Raw genomic sequence first — 18,274 nt, 5'->3', positions numbered from 1 at the left:
GGTACCTTTTCTCCATGTCCTCATCAGCATTTGTATATTGTTGATTTACGTATGAGAGCCATTCTAACTGGGGTGAGATGAAACCTCATTGTGGTTTTGATTTGCATTTCCCTGATGGCTAGTGATCCTGAGCATATCTGTTGGCCATTTGCATTTTCTCTTTTGAAAAATGTCTGTTCAAGTCCTTTGACTTAACTGGATTTTTTGTTGTTGTTGAGTTTCTTGATCTCTTCATAGATTCCAATTATTAATCCTTTCTCAGTTGCATAGTTAAAAATAATTTGTCCTGTTCTGTTGGTTGCCTCTTCACTTTGCTATGAGTTTCTTTTGTTATGCGGAAGCTTCTCCACTTGATGTAATTCCATTTGTCAATTTTGGCTTTGATTGCCTGTGCTTCTGAGGTATTTTCCAAGAAGTCATTGCCTACACCATTGTCTTGCAGAGTTTCCCCAATGTTCTCAAGTAATCTGATGGTATTGGTTCATAGATTTAGATTTTTTGAGTGGATTTTTGTGTAAGGTATAAGGTAGGCATCTTGCCCCATACTTTTGCATGTGGAGATTCAGTTTTCCCAGCACCACTTGTTGAAGAGACTGTCCTTGCTCAAGTGATTGATTTTAGCTCCTTTGTCAAAAATATGTTGGTTATAGATGAGTGGATTGATTTCTGGAGTTTCCATTTTGTTCTGTTGGTCTATACATGTTTATTTTGCCAGTACCAGCTCTTTTGATTATAAATGCCCTGCAGTATTTCTTAAAATCTAGGGTTGTAATGCCTCTGGCTCTGTTTTTGTTATATAAGATTGCTTTAGCTATTTGGGGTCTGTTATGTTTCCATATGAATTTCAGCACATTTTTTAGATCTGAGAAGAGTGACATTGTTATTTGGATTGGGATTGCATTGAATCTTTCAATTGCTTTGGGTGGTATGGACATTTTGATAACAATTCTTCTAATCCATTAACATGGAAGATTTTTTTCCTTCTTATATTTCTTTCTTTAATGTTTTATAATTTTCATCATATAGATCTTTGATATCTCTGGTTACATTGATTCCAAGGTATTTAATTTTTTTTTGCAGCTATTGTGATTTGGATTATCTCAGAAGTTCATTCTCAGCCTGGCATTGTCTGTATATATAAGGGCTATTGATTTTTGTGTGTTACTTTTATATCAGGCCACTTTACCAAACTCTCTTAGTGAAATCTTTTGAATCCTCTCTATATAGAATCAGGTCATCCGCAAATAGGGATAGTTTAACTTCCTCCTTTCCAATTTGTATCCTTTTGATTTCTTTTTCTTTCCTATTGGCTTTGGCTAAGCCTTCCAGGATTTTAATTATTCCCCTCCTTATTATTATCTTTCTTTTAAAATTTCTCCCTGGCTCTTTTTTTAAAAATTTTATTTTATTTATTTGAAAGGCAGAATTACAGAGAGGCAAAGGCAGAGAGAAAAGAGAGGTCTTCCATCTGCTGGTTCACTCCCCAGATGGCATCCATGGCTAGAGCTGTGCTGATCCAAAGCCAGGAGCCAGGAGCTTCCTTCTGGTCTCTCATGCAGGAATAAGGACCCAAGGACTTGGGCCATCTTCAACTGCTTTCCCAGCCTGTAGCAGAGAGCTTGATTGGAAGTGGAGCAGCCAAGACTTGAACCGTTGCCCATATGGGATGCCAACACTATAGGCAGTGGCTTTACCTGCTATGCCACAGCACTGGCCCCTCCTCATGACTCTTTGGTCTCATACTTCCTCTGCAACTATTTTATTTATTTATATATAGGAGGCAGATTTCATATATTTTGTATATACAGTTTTAAGAACATAATAATGACACTTTTTTCCTCCCCCTTCCTCACACCTCCTTCCTTGCTTACTTTTTGTTTAATTTTTACAATACATACTTTCAATTTACTTTATAATCACAAGCTTAATCCACTACTAAATAGTCAACAAGTAGTAAGTAGAAATATCACTATTCCTCAGGAGACTAGAAGGCAGCTGTAAATAATAATAAAATCTCAATATGTCAATTTTACTCAATTATGTTATAATTTTTTGTACTCTATATTGTAGTTACCAAAATCAGAAAGAACATGATATTTGTCTTTTTGGGACTGGCTTATTTCATTAAGAATAATGGCCTCCAATTGCATCCATTTTGTTTTGAAAGACAGGAATTATTCTTTTTTATGACAGGGTAGTATTCCAGTGAGTATATATTCCAAATTTTATTTATCGAGTTATCAGTTGATGGACATCTGGATTGATTCCAAATCTAAGTTATTATGAATTGAGCTGGGGGGTACAGATAACTCTTTCTTTTTTTTTTTTAAAGAATTGTTTTAATTTATTTAAAATAGTTACAGAGAGAGATAGATCCAGAGAGAGAGAGAGAGAGCAAGGTCTTCCATTCTCTGGTTCACTCCCCAAATGACCACAATGGCCAGAGCTGAGCTGATCCGAAGCCAGGAGCTTCTTCTGGGTTTCCCATGAGGGTGCAGGGGCCCAAGGACTTGGGCCATCTTCCTCTGCTTTCCCAGGCCATAGCAGAGAGTTGGCTTGAAAGTGGAGCAGTCAGGACTCGAACCAGTGCCCATATGCGATGCTGGCCCTGCAGGCCAGGGCTTTAACCCACTGCACAACAGCTCCAGCCCCAGATAACACTTTCATATGATTTCCTTTCCTCTGAGTAAATTTCTAAGGGTGGGATAGTTGAGTCCTGCAGTAGGCCAATTTTCAGATTTCTTTTTTTTTTTTAACTTTTGTTTAATGAATATAAATTTCCAAAGTACAGCTTATGGATTACAATGGCTCCCCCCCCATAACTTCCCTCCCACCTGCAACCCTCCCCTTTCCCACTCGCTCTCCCCTTCCATTCACATCAAGATTCATTTTCAATTCTCTTTATATACAGAAGATCAGTTTAGTATATAATAAGTAAAGATTTCAACAGTTTGCCCCCACATAGCAATACAAAGTGAAAAAATACTATTGGAGTACTAGCTATAGCATTAAATAACAGTATACAGCACATTAAAGACAGAGATCCTACATGATATTTTTTAAAAATTGATTAATTTTCTATGCAATTTCCAATTTAACACCAGGTTTTTTTTTTTCATTTTCAATTATCTTTATATACAGAAGATCGATTCAGTATATACTAAGTAAAGATTTCATCAATTTGCACCCACACAGAAACACAAAGTGTAAAAATACTGTTTTAGTACTAGTTATAGCATCACTTCACATTGTACAACACATTTAAGGACAGATCCCACATGAGACATAAGTACACAGTGACTCCTGTTGTTGATTTAACAATTTGACACTCTTGTTTATGGCATCAGGAATCTCCCTAGGCTCTAGTCATGAGCTGCCAAGGCTATGGAAGCCTTTAGGGTTTGCCGACTTTGATCTTATCCCGATAGGGTCATAGTCAAAGTGGAAGTTCTCTCCTCCCTTCAGAGAAAGGTACCTCCTTCTTTGATGGCCCTGTTCTTCCCACTGGGATCTCACTCGTAGAGATCTTTCATTTAGGTCTTCTTTATTTATTTTTTTTTTTTGCCGGAGTGTCTTGGCTTTCCATGCCTCAAATACTCTCATGGGCTCTTGAGCCATATCCGAATGCCTTAAGGGCTGATTCTGAGGCCAGAGTGCTATTTAGGACATGTGCCATTCTATGAGTCTGCTGTTAAACTTCTTAACATTTCTGTGTCCTATAAGTTTGATGTGTGTTTAATCTTCATTTGTTTCTAAGAATCCTTTGATTTCCCTTTTGGTTTCTTCTATGACCTACTGTTCATTAAGAAGCATGTTGTTGTCTCCATGTGTTTGCATATTTTCTGGAGTTTTTTTTTTTTTTACATTATTAATTTCCAGCTTCATTCCACTGTGGTCAGAAAAGATATATGTTATGATTTCAGTTTTCTTTGAAATTCTTGAGATTTGTTTTATGGCCTGGCATATAGTCTATCCCAGATAATGTTCTATGCATTTATGAAAAGAATGCATGTTCTGTAGCTGTGGGATACAGGTATCAATTAGATCTATTTGAACAACAGTGTAGATTAGCCCTGCGTATTGATTTCTTTGTCTAGTTGAGCTGTCCGTTAGTGAAAATGGGGGGTGTTGGAGTCCCCCATTTTTATTGTACTGGAGTATATGTCTCCCTTTATGTCCATTAACATTTGCTTTAAATAGCCAGGTGCCCTAGAATTGGGTACACATCCATTTACTGTAGCTCATCACCCTGTTGAATTGGTCCCTTTATCATTACATAATGCCCTTCTTGCCTCATAACAGTTTTGTCTTAAAGTCTATTTTGTCTGATATTAGGACAGATACTCCTGCTCATTTTTGGTTTCCATTAGCATGGAATATCTTTTTTCCATCCTTTCACTTTCAATCTGTGTGTATCTTTGTTGGTGAGGTCTTTTACTTTTGGGCAGCCAGGAGCGTCATCCAGGTCTCCCATATGGGTGGCAGGGGCCCAAATACTTGGACCATATTCTGCTGCTTTTCCTAGGCTATTAGCAGGGAACTGGATTGGAGGTGCAACAGCTGGGATATGAACTAGTGCCCGTATGAGATGCCAGCATCGCAGGCAGCAGCTTTACTTACTATGCCACAATGCTGACTCTCAGATAAGAAAGATTAAAATAAAAAACTAATGAAAAAAACTCAAGTGCTTTCTAATTCATATTACTAGATAAAATATATACAAATAAATGACAAAATATATATTTTTTAAAAAGAACATAGGAAAGCAATCTGTGAATGTAACTTCTCACTTGGTATTCAGTGGTCAGAAGGCCCAATTTTAAACTTCCTTTTCAACATCAATCTATATAAAGATGTTTGGATTTCTGTATGACTTATTTGAGGAAGTTCATGTTATAATTTCTTACATTTTATAAATTTGGTTTCTAAATGAGTCAGGTTTTGATTTTTTGACCTGTGTTCCTAATGATATATCTATTTTTTTTTTGACAGGCAGAGTGGATAGTGAGAGAGAGAGACAGAGAGAAAGGTCTTCCTTTTTGCCGTTGGTTCACCCTCCAATGGCCGCCGCGGTAGGCTCGCTGCGGCCGGTGCACCGCGCTGATCCGATGGCAGGAGCCAGGTGCTTCTCCTGGTCTCCCATGGGGTGCAGGGCCCAAGCACTTGGGCCATCCTCCACTATACTCCCTGGCCACAGCAGAGAGCTGGCCTGGAAGAGGGGCAACCGGGCCTAATGATATATCTATCTACTGTGTAGAAGCATATTGTGGACTCAGGATGATGATAAGACATGAACATGACAGTCTGATGGGACACGGCTATGTCAGGCCATTTTCTGTCACTACAACACAATACCTGACACTGGGCCCTTTTTAAAAAATAAGGATTATTTAGTTCACAGTTTTGGAGCCTGGAAGTCCAGGATCAGGTTGTGCCACATGCTTGGACTGTGGTTGGGCCCACATGGCAGGTGGCATCACAACAGCAAGTGCATAGAGAGATGAGAGCTTATGGCAGGACGGGAAGCCAGAGAAATTCCTCAGTAGGGCTTGCTAGTCTGTAACAACCACTCTCCCAGGAATTAAAGTTCCATCACCCTATTGTGGCACTGGGGCCAATCCCTCAGCACATGAACCCTTGGGATACAAAGCACACTTAAATCATAGTACCAGCCTTTGGGCTTCAGGACAGGTCAGCAGGCATTCTTGTGTTTCCTGTTGGAATATGTAACTCAGGAAGAAATCAATGGGACACTGAAGTTATGGGGGAAAAGCAAATGGCTTCCCATCCCCCCTTGATGGCTACAGCTGCTTCATCCTGGGTCAGCAGGATTTCACAGTGACACAGGAAATATTTTATGTATCAGGCTAGACACAACCACTGGTTAGGTTGCCTGCTGTGCTTCTGCTTGTGGCTAAAGCTCAAAGTGCTCATTCTTTTCTAATTCTGCTGTCCCCTACTGGAGATGATCCAGGCTGATCCTCAGCAGAGCCTCAGATCCTTAGGGGCAATTTCATCTGAGAACGAAGGTTCTGATGGGGCTGAGTGCTGGTGGTGCATTGTGGAGACAAGTGGTCCCCAGGGCCTGTGACTCAAAGAATTTGGTGAGTCAGAATGGGGGCTTCCAGCAAACATTAACTGGGTACCCACCCACTTATTATAGGACTGGGAGACAATGGTGGATGGCACATATCCCTTATATAGCATGAATTCTTCTTCTGGAAGTTAGCATAATCACATAAGGGCTGTGCCACGGAGGGACATTTTTTGCCCGAGAGAGTCATACAAAATCTTTAGAATGGATAACTTACTTACCTACTTTTTTTTTGATTAACATGTAGTACTTGTACATTTCTATAGAGTTCACTACAATATTTCAGCACATGTATACTGTATAAACTGATCAAATCAGATGATTAGCATTTTCATTTCCTTTTCTTTATGTTTGGAGTCTCTGAAAGCCTGTCTTTTAGATCTTTATGAAGTTTGTGTTATATTGAAGTGAACTATGGTTTTCCCTCTCTGTAGGGGAACTCTAGAACTTATTACTTCCTTGTTTTGATACTCATTAAAATAGTTAAGTTCTGAGATGGTATTTGTGGCATGAGGGGTTCACCACACGAGGAAACACAAGAATGAGAGCAAATGACATGGACATTACTGTTTGTGCTTCGTGCAAAAGCATGTGTCATGAGTATACATGATACATTTGTGGACTTACATTTGCAAGCTGGTGTAGCTGCTGTGTAAGTATGTTGGAGGAAGGAGTATGAAAGGAGGGTGGGAGTGGGAGTTGATGTTGGAGTGTGAAGACAATTCTGCCTGGAAAGCATGGGGAACTGTTAAGCTGGAGGATGGCATGATCACGTATCCATTTGGATGAGCTAACTCTGTTCATCTCCGAGGATGGATTAAAACTGGAGAGAGCCTGATAACGGGAGGGCAATTACAAAGCAGGTGGATGACTGGTACAGAAGGCCTGAGCCAGCAGCATGATATCAAATTGAGATAATGGATTTACCATAAAATTCTGAGTTAGAAGCAAGTGAGCCAAAAAAGAGAGGTTGACTCTAAAGTCTTGAACTTAAGTATCTGGGAGATGGTTGTGTCTTTAACAAAAGAGAATGTAGGCAGGGAGCAGCTTGGATTAGTGTGGAGATAGGATTCCCAACTGTAGAGCCCCTTTTATGGCTCAGTGCAGACCCAGAGCCTTCATTTCCGGGATCTGAGCCTGTCCTGGCATCATCACTGTGATCAACAGAGTGCAGAAGACAGCAGTTTTTCTGTTCAATGGATAAAGTCAGCATAGAGAAAGGAAGTTTTTGTTTTTCCCAATAGAACCATATTTGTTTTTAAATTCTAGACTTACAGAAAATTGAGAAGATAGAACAGAAATTTTCCATATTCTGTGTACCCAATTTCTTCTATTATCAACATCGAAATGACTATGGTGTATTTGTTTTTTTTTTTAAACTTTTATTTAGTAAATACAAATTTCCAAAGTACAGTTTATGAATTACAATGGCTTCCCCCCCATAACTTCTCTCCCACTTGTACCCCTCCCATCTCCCGCTCCCTCTCCCATTCCATTCACATCAAGATTCATTTTCAATTCTCTTTATATACAGAAGATCAATTTAGTATATATTAAGTAAAATTTCATCAGTTTGCACCCACACAGAACATAATGTGTAAAATACTGTTTCAGTACCAGTTATACCATTATTTCACATTGGACAACACATTAAGGACAGAGATCACACATGAGGAATAAGTACACAGTGACTCTTGTTGTTGACTTAACAATTTGACACTCTTGTTTATGGTGTCAGGAATCTCCCTAGGCTCTAGTCATGAGTTGCCAAGGCTATGGAAGCCTTTTGAGTTCACTGACTATGATCTTATTTAGACAAGGTCATAGTCAAAGTGGAAGTTCTTTCCTCCCTTCAGAGAAAGGTACCTCCTTTGATGACCCGTTCTTTCCACTGGGATCTCACTCGCAGAGATCTTTCATTTAGGTCTTCTTTCTTTCTTTCTTTTTTTTTTTTTTTTTAGCAGAGTGTCTTGGCTTTCCATGCCTCAAATACTCTCCTGGGCTCTTCAGCCATATCCGAATGCCTTAAGGGCTGATTCTGAGGCCAGAGTGCTGTTAAGGACATCTGCCATTCTATGAGTCTGCTGTGTATCCTGCTTCCCATGTTGGATCGTTCTCTCCCTTTTTGATTCTATCAGTCAGTATAAGCAGACACTAGTCTTGTTTGTATGATCCCTTTGACTCTTAGACCTATCAGTGTGTTCAGTTGTGAACTGAAGATGATCACTTGGACTAGTGAGATGGCATTGGTACATGTCACCTTGATGGGATTGAATTGGAATCCCCTGGCATGTTTCCAAGTCTGATTGAGCATGCCCCAAATTGTACATCTCTTCCCTCTCTTATTCCCACTCTTATATTTAACAGGGATCACTTTTCAGTTAAATTTAAACACCTAAGAATGATTGTGTATTAATTACAGAGTTCAACCAATAGTATTAAGTAGAACAAAAAAATACTAAAATGATAAAGTATTAAATTGTACATCAACAGTCAGGACAAGGGCTGATCAAGTCACTGTTTCTCACAGTGTCCATTTCACTTCAACAGGTTTCCTTTTTGGTGCTTGGTTAGTTGTCACTGATCAGGGAGAACATATGATATTTGTCCCTTTGGGACTGGCTTAATTCACTCAGCATGATGTTTTCCAGATTCTTCCATTTTGTTGCAAATGACCGGATTTCATTGTTTTTTACTGCTGTATAGTATTCTATAGAGTACATGTCCCATAATTTCTTTATCCAGTCTACTGTTGATGGGCATTTGGGTTGGTTCCAGGTCTTAGCTATTGTGAATTGAGCTGCAATAAACATTAAGGTGCAGACAACTTTTTTGTTTGCCAATTTAATTTCCTTTGGGTAAATTCCAAGGAGTGGGATGGCTGGGTTGTATGGTAGGGTTATATTCAGGTTTCTGAGGAATCTCCAGACTGACTTCCATAGTGGCTTTACCAGGTTGCATTCCCCCCAACAGTGGGTTAGTGTCCCTTTTCCCCCACATCCTTGCTAGCATCTGTTGTTGGTAGATTTCTGAATGTGAGCCATTCTAACCGGGGTGAGGTGAAACCTCATTGTGGTTTTGATTTGCATTTCCCTGATTGCTAGTGATCTTGAACATTTTTTCATGTGTCTGTTGGCCACTTGGATTTCCTCTTTGGAAAAATGTCTATTGAGGTCCTTGGCCCATCTCTTAAGTGGGTTGTTTGTTTTGATGTTGTGGAGTTTCTTGATCTCTTTGTAGATTCTGGTTATTAACCCTTTATCTGTAGTATAGTTTGCCAATATTTTTTCCCATTCTGTCGGTTTCCTATTCACTTTCCTGACTGTTTCTTTTGAAGTACAGAAACTTCTCAATTTGATGCAATCCCAAATGTTAATTTTGGCTTTGACTGCCTGTGCTTCTGGGGTTTTTTCCAAGAAGTCTTTTCCAGTACCTATATCTTGCAGGGTTTCTCCAATGTTCTCTAATAATTTGATGGTGTTGGGTCACAGATTTAAGTCTTTAATCCATGTTGAGTGGATTTTTGTGTAAAGTGAAAGGTAGGGGTCTTGCTTCATGCTTCTGCACGTGGAAATCCAGTTTTCCCAGCACCATTTATTGAATAGACTGTCCTTACTCCAGGGATTGGTTTTGGATCCTTGATCAAATATAAGTTAGCTGTAGATGTTTGGATTGATTTCTGGTGTTTCTATTCCATTCCATTGGTCTATCCATCTGTTTCTGTACCAGTACCACGCTGTTTTGATAACAACTGCCCTGTGGCATGTTCTGAAATCTGGTATTGTGATGCCTCCAGCTTTGTGTTTGTTGTACAAGATTGCTTTAACTATCTGAGGTCTCCTGTGTCTCCATACGAATTTCAGCATCATTTTTTCCAGATCTGAGAAGAATGCCTTTGGTATTTTGATTGGTATCGCATTGAATCTATAAATTGCTTTTGGGAGAATGGACATTTTGGTGATGTTGATTCTTCCAATCCATGAGCATGGAAGATTTTTCTGTTTTTTGGTACACTCTTCTATTTCTTTCTTTAAGATTTTGTAATTTTCATCGTAGAGATCTTTAACATCCTTGGTTAAGTTTATTCCAAAGTATTTGATTGTTTTTGTAGCTATTGTGAGTGGGATTGATTTTAGAAGTTCTTTCTTAGCCATGGCATTGCCTGTGTATACAAAAGCTGTTGATTTTTGTGCATTGATTTTATATCCTGCTACTTTGCCAAACTCTTCTATGAGTTCCAATAGTCTCTTAGTAGAGTTCTTTGGATCCCCTAAATAAAGAATCATATCGTCTGCAAAGAGGGATAGTTTGAGTTCTTCCTTCCCAATTTGTATCCCTTTAATTTCCTTTTCTTGCCTAATAGCTCTGGCTAAGACTTCCAGAACTATATTGAATAGCAGTGGTGAGAGTGGGCATCCCTGTCTGGTACCAGATCTCAGCGGAAATGCTTCCAACTTTTCCCCATTCAATAGGATGCTGGCTGTGGGTTTTTCATAAATTGCTTTGATTGTATTGAGGAATGTTCCTTCTATACCCAGTTTGCTTAGAGTTTTCATCATGAAAGGGTGTTGTATTTTATCAAATGCTTTCTCTGCGTCTATTGAGAGAATCATATGGTTTTCCTTCTGCAGTCTATTAATGTGGTATATCACATTGATTGTTTTGTGAACATTGGCCTGTCCCTGCATTCCCCACCACTTGGTCCGGGTGGATGATCTTTCTGATGTGTTGTTGGATTCTATTGGCCAGAATTGTATTGAGGATTTTTGCATCTATGTTCATCAGGGATATTGGTCTGTAATTCTCTTTCAATGCTATATCTTTTTCCGGCTTAGGAATCAAGGTGATGCTGGCTTCATAGAAAGAATTTGGGAGGATTCCCTCTTTTTTGATTATTCTGAATAGTTTGAGAAGAATTGGAGTTAGTTCTTTAAATGTCTGGTAGAATTTGGCAGTGAATCCATCTGGTTCTGGGCTTTTCTTTGTTGGGAGGGCCTTTATTACTGTTTCAATTTCTGTTTCGGTTATGCGTCTGTTTAGGTTTTCTATGTCTTCCTGGTTCAATTTAGGTAGGTTGCATGTGTTCAGGAATCTATCCATTTCTGATAGATTTCCCTATTTGCTGGCATACAAGTCTTTGTAGTAATTTCTGATGATTCTTTTTATTTCTGTGGTGTCTGTTGTTACGTTTCCTTTTTCATCTCTGACTGTATGGATTTGGGTCTTTTCTTTTTTTAGTTAGTTGGGCCAATGGGGTGTCAATTTTGTTTATTTTTCAAAAAACCAGCTCCTCGTTTGGCTGATTTTTTTGTAATTTTTTTTTTTTTTGGATTCAATCCTGTTGATTTCTTCTCTGATTTTAATTATTTCTCTTCTCCTACTAGATTTGGGTTTGGTTTGCTGCGGATTTTCTAGATCCTTGAGATGAATTAAAAGCTCATTTATTTGGTGCCTTTCCAATTTCTTGATGTAGGAACCTATTGCTATAAACTTTTCTCTTAACACTGCTTTTGCTGTATCCCATAAGTTTTGGTATGTTGTGCTGTTATCCTCATTTACTTCCAGAAACTTTTTGCTTTCTCTTTTTATTTCTTCTATGATCCAATGTTCATTCAGGAGCATGTTGTTCAATCTCCATGTGTTTGCATATGCTCTAGGCATTCCTGAGTTGCTAATTTCCAATTTCATTCCCCTATGGTATGACAAGCACATCGTATGATTCTAATTCTTTTGAATTTGCTGAGACTTGCTTTATGGCCTAGTATGTGGTCAGTCCTAGAGTAGGTTCCATGTACTGCTGAGAAGAATGTAAATTCTTTATGTGTAGGATGAAAAGTTCTATAGATATCTGTTAGATCCATTTGGGCTATAGTGTCGTTTAAATCTACTGTCTCCTTGTTGATCTTCTGTCCTGTTGATCTATTTCTGAGAGTGGAGTATTGAAGTCCCCCAGTACTATTGTTTTGGAGTCTAAGTCTCCCTTTAAGTCCCTTAACAAGTCTTTTAAATAAACCGGTGCCCTGTAATTAGGTGCATATGCATTGATAATCATTATATCTTCCTGTTGAATGGATCCCTTAATCATTATATAGTGTCCCCTTTGTCTCTCTTAACAGTTTTTGTGTTAAAGTTTATTTTGTCTGATATTAAGATGGCTATGCCCGCTCTTTTTTCATTTCTGTTGGCATGGTATATCTTTTTCCAGCCTTTCACTTTCAGTCTGTATGCATCTTTGTTGGAAAGATGTGTTTCTTGTAAGCAGCAAATAGATGGGTTTTGTTCCTTAACCCAATCAATCTATGTCTTTTAACTGGACAGTTGAGGCCATTAATGTTCAATGTGACTATTGATAAGTAGTAATTTCTTCTATTATCTGATATTATCAACACTGAAATGACTATGGTGTATTTGTTATAATTGATGAGCCAATGTTAATACATTGTTGTAACTAGAGTATATAGTATATAGTTATTCAGACTTCCTTAGTTTTTACCTAATGCCCTGTTTCTGTCCCGAATCTCATCTTGGATTCTACTTTACATTGAGTCATCGTGTCTCCTTATGCTCCTTCAGGCTGAAAGAGTTATTATCAGATTTCCTTTGTTTGGTTCACCTCCACAGTTTTGAGGAGGATGGGTCAAGTACTACGTTTCAGTAGGTTTTGCCTGATAATTTCCTCATAATTAGACTGGGGTGATAGGATTTGGGAAGATCATGGAGGTGAAGTGTGATTCTTATCATATTATCTCAAGGATACATACTGTTAACATGATCTATAATAATTAGTGTTAACCTAATCAGCTGGATGAGGTGATGTTTGTCAGATTTGTCCACTGAAAATTTACTCTAAAAATCCCTTTTCCATTTTGTACTCTTTGGAAATAGTCACTATATGCGGGCTGTAGTTAAGGACTGGGGATTTGTGCTCCATGTCCTTAGAGTAGAATAACTTTATCTATTATCTGCATAAGATATTTGTCTCATTTTCATTTATTCAATTATATACATCATATGGACTCGGATATTTAGTTGATACTTTGAGTTATGTTATAATACCTGTTATATGTTTTGTTGTTCACATTGCTTCAATTTTGGCCACTGGCAACACTTTCAGTTGACTCCTGAACCAGGAATGAATAGTTTTAAGCATACCATGTCTCAATGCCATAGTCTGTGCTTGAGTTATAGTTGGAAAAAATCTGTTTGAGGAAGGTATGGGAAATGGGATAGCAGATGTTGGAAGGTCCAGAGTTCAATGCTTAGCAATTAATTGGAAGATCCTCTGCATTCTTAAGCATGGAAAGGACATGATGACTAGTATGTTGGAAAATTACTTTGAAAGTCCCATTAATTGCACAATCTCACTGATTCATTCATTTACCAAACTTTTATGGAGACCTTATTTTATCACCTGCATTGTAGAGGAGGAACATGATGGAGAATGAGAGCTAACATTTACTGCACATGTGCCTGGTACATGGCAGTTTACATACTCAATTTGTGTAAGTCTATCAACCTAATGAGATCGATATTGTTTTCAACATTTTATAGGTGGTACCACTGAGTTTGTTTGTCCTGGGAGAAGCCAGAAGTTATGTGGAAAGTCTAACTATCTTGAGAATATCATGCTGTGTGGGAGCCCATGCTAAACAAATGTAGACATTTGGCCAGTTATCTTAACACAGGTGTCAGAAGTGTAAATGAAGAAACCTGATTATTCCAGTCCCCACCAACATCTACCTTCAATCGCATGTGAGTTTCTGAGTAAGAACCAGATAACTGATGACAGTTAACACATGAGAAATAATCCACAGAGTTTGGGGATAGTTTGCAGCAATACCTAACTGTAACTCTAGCAAACAAGGGTATTAATTCTCTGCACTGCCCTCTTTCAGTAGCATCTACTGTTCCTATAAAGATCCTAGACTGAGGCAAAGAATATGGGGGACCATTACATTAATTTGTTGAGAGTTCTATGGTGGCCTGGCTTGAGTTGGGTTCTCTTCTTTTTTTTAGAGATTTATATATTTATTTTGAAAATGAGAGTTACAGAGAGAGAAGGAGAAAGATATAGTGATACAGAGATATAGAGATACTCATAGAGACAGACAGATAGATAGAGAGCCTCTACCCACTAGTTCATTCCCCAGATGGTCTCAACAGCAATTACTGGTCCAGACTCAAGCTAGAAGCTTCATCTGGGTCTCTCTCATGGATGGCAGGGGCCCCAAATACTTGGGCCATCTTCTGCTTTTCCCAGGACATTAGCAGGGAGCTGGACCAGAAGTGGAACAGCTGGGACACAAATGGGCATCCAGATTGGGACTTTATTTACTTCACCATGATACTGGTTCCAAGTTGGGTTATTTATGGGCAAGAAGAAGCAGATTTGCATATAATCTTACAAAAGCTTACATTACAGTAGAGTAAAAATTGCACTCCATCATTATAGAGTGGAACATCATTGTAGAGTGAAGTTTGTTATCAAATAGTATTAAGTTGGTGGTTGCTTTCTCAATTTCTGGTTGTCTGACCTTGGGCAAATACTTTAACTGATTCTCAGCTTTAAAGTGGAGATGATTTGGTGATAATAATTGTTCCAATGGTACAATTATAGGTGCTCAGTTAAGGTTTTCTCATAGTTTTCTAAGCATATTTCTATTATAATGCTGTTACATTGCATTAGAATTTTATTTATAGTCTGTCTCCGTAGACTCTCAGCTTTGTTAGGAAACCCAGTTTATATTAAATATTTCTTATTCTTGTTGATTAGCACAGCACGCAGAGTTCATTCCAATAGCTGTTGAATGAAAGAAGGAATTGATGAACCAGTAAGTAAAGCGTCATTGTTTTGGAGGAATGAAAGAAGGGCAAAAAAAAAAAAAAATTCAGTGGTAATTAGCCTATTTGGTTAGGCATTTGGAAATTCCATTAGTTAAAAGAAAAAAAAAACTAAAGGGAGAAAGAATGAATTCTAAGACTAACAGGAATTTGTTGGTAGTGAAAAACATGTAATATTTGGTCGAGAAAGAGATCTGGCCAAGAAGAAAGTTTGAGGAGTGTTTGTAAGCTTCACATAAAGTTTGTAAGGGAGAAATGGGTGCTGATCTCTAGAGTTGGTGGGGTGAGTGGAGACAAATGTGTACATACACAAAACATCTGTTTTATCCCCTAAAGGGATATTTGGAGCAAGGTAGGATATATTACACTGCATAATGCCTTAAGAACTCATTTATCTACTCATTCTATCATCAAAGTCATTTAGTATATTGCAGGAACCATGATTGGCATGGGAATACCAGGGTGATACAAACATATAGTGCTCCTCCCTTATCAAGCTGATAGGTAAAAGGGAAGACAGACATTGAATGAAATGTCAAAAAGATAAACATGTGATCACTCATTAAAAAACATCTTGTGGAGGGAAAGTATAGAGGCTGCTCATTTTCCACCAATGTCCATTCTGTACACCTTAATAACAACAATCTCCATCTTAATATTGGAGTGCTGGAGTTTTAGCTGAGAACATAATCAAACACCTATCATCTCTTGGCAGCTTTTACAAGTGACTGAGTTCTGGCCAATGAGATGTAAGCAGAAGATGGTGATGATAATGACTTCTTTTACAGTGTGCCCTAAAAAAGAATCATTGTTCTTCCTTTGCCTTTACCTCTTCCTGATGGAGGCAAAATGGTGAGAACTGAAACAGAAGCTTTGCATCCCAAGATGGAAGGCACATATTGAAGACAGGAATGCTTCCCATGTAGTCTTGAATTAATGGATTAAAATGTAGAATGCACTTCCATCTTATTTAGCCTTATTGTGTTTTTGGATGTCTTTAACATTGCTGCTTACCTCGTATCTTAACTAGTATAGGAAACTATGAAAAAGAATGTATTAGTTTACTCAGACTGTCATACAAAAATACCACTGACTGAGTGGTTCTAAATCACAGAAATTTATTTTATTACAATTATGGAGACTGTAATTCTGAACTCAAGTTATCAATATAGTCAGATTCTCATCAGGACTCTTTTCAGTCAAGCATGTTTTTTGTCCTGTGTCCTCACATGTTTGGGGTTGGGGGCGGAGAACAGACTAGCTCCCAATGGCCTTTTCTTATAAGAGCATGGCCTCATTTAACCTCTCCAAAGTCCCATATCGAAATATCATCACACTGAGGGTTAGCTTCAACATATGATTTTTTTGAGACACAACTCAGTCTATAGCAGAGGGTATGAGTGGGCACAGTTTAAATGGGAGTGGAAGGTCAGAGAAATCTCCCTGAAGAAGTATCTTTGAAGCTGAATGATGAAATATTTGGAGGAAAATCTTCCAGGCAGAAGGAAAAGCATCTATGGGAAAAAGGGAAAGAATTTGTTATTTCTGAAGACCAGAAAGTATTAATAGTGAGTGTAAGGAAAAGTAGGGGAGAAATGGTCAAGAATAATCTCAAATAAAATAGGAATTTGCTAAAGGATTTTAAGGAATTGATAACATAGTCTGATTTGCATAATTAAAATATTGTAAATATTCCTTTAGCTCCACTATAGTGAAGGGAGAAAGAAGGAATGTGGGAGATGATTTAGCCTACCCTGGAGGTAGAGCTGAAAGTACAAAGAAATGATGGATTTGAATACTATTTTGCAGGTAGAATTTCTAGGTCTTTTTTGTGTATAGGAGGTATATTAGGAACCGGAAAGGTATACTTCAGATGATATTCCCAGTTTGCAAGAGACTAAAGGAGGCAAAGAATTGGAAAAGAAAGACCAAGAATTTCATTTTTTTCAAATATGTTATGTTAAAAAGAGCCAGAAATCTAGGGTTCAAATCCTATTTTTGTCAGTGATCATCTGTTACAATTTTACAGACAAAGAAAATCAGGTTCAGAGAATGTGAATCTAATCAGGCTACTTCAGAAGGTTCATGGGAAAGTGGAGTTAGAAGACATATTTATTTTTGTGCAAAAATAAAAAATTTTGAAATCTGTATGTGTTTTTTTTCATCATACATATTTTACTTGAAACTTTTGAAGACCCTCTACCCCATAAATTCAGCATTTTGAACTTAAAATCCAGGGAGGTAACCATGGACTGTGAAGACGGATGACTGATTAGGTTATCTCATTACTGGGAAACCTTGAAAAAGTCATTTAAACCATTAGAACTTTAGATTTCTCTTGTGAAGAAAAATTAGAGGACTTATCAAGTGGATTAAAAATGATAACTTCTACAAAGAACCTACTAAAATATATGGCACAGTGAGTGATCATTCAATATATATCCTTTTTATATTGTTCCAAGTTGTTTTCTAGTTGTAACTGACACTGGGCATTGTATCTGTATAAATATAATTTAAGCATATGTTTATGCTCAAAAACCCAGAAAAAGAAGAGATGGAGAGACAACTTCAGGCTGCTTTGCCTGGACCATTGTAATCACATTAGGCCCTTGTTCTTTCTTGGTCCAAATGCCCAAGCCAGGAGATGAGTCCATGAGGGACAGTGGACTTGGGCCCTGTAACTCATTGGTCAACCTGTTCTATATTGAAATTTTCCAGAATGTAAAGGTTGTTCTAGAAAAGTTGTTATCAAGTACTAACAGTGAAATCTGAAAGCAGTTTCAACAGATGTCAGTGCCATTGATTTTTTTTTTAAACTTTTTTTTTTTTTTTTTTTTTATAGAAACTCCATCCACCTTCCTCGAATCTGGAGCCATTTGTGCAATGTACTGTGGGGAAGTGGTTTGAGCCTAAAGCAAGAACCGTATTCTCAGAGTAAAATGACTGAGTGATCAAATAGGAAACTTTTTGGCTGAGGTATTAGGACTAGAACTCAGTAAGTGCCTAAGGTATATCATGGATATTTGATGAAAGTACCTGGTCATCACTGTGATTTTTAAATTCATCCAGTGACCTGGAAATTCTGAAAGATGGTTTTAAAGAGACTTATTTTCTTTCTTTCTTTATTTTTAATGTCAGAGTGTTCCTTTTGAAAAATTACCCACAGGCAGTCTTTCATGTAACAAGGGAAGTGGAGGCAGATCCTGAGGTAACTGAACATTTATCTGGACTTTGGTGAGAGACCCTGTCTCCTTGGTACTTTGGGAAGACGTGGGGGTGCTTTTGTAGTTTAGATCGAAATCTTCTGAAGTTCAACACAAGAGGAATCATGGGAATTTG

Source organism: Lepus europaeus, chromosome 6 (assembly GCF_033115175.1).
Source record: "Lepus europaeus isolate LE1 chromosome 6, mLepTim1.pri, whole genome shotgun sequence".
NCBI classification, from domain to species: Eukaryota; Metazoa; Chordata; class Mammalia; order Lagomorpha; family Leporidae; genus Lepus; species Lepus europaeus.
The sequence above is the reverse complement of the archived record's forward strand: the minus strand, read 5'-3'. Positions refer to the sequence as shown.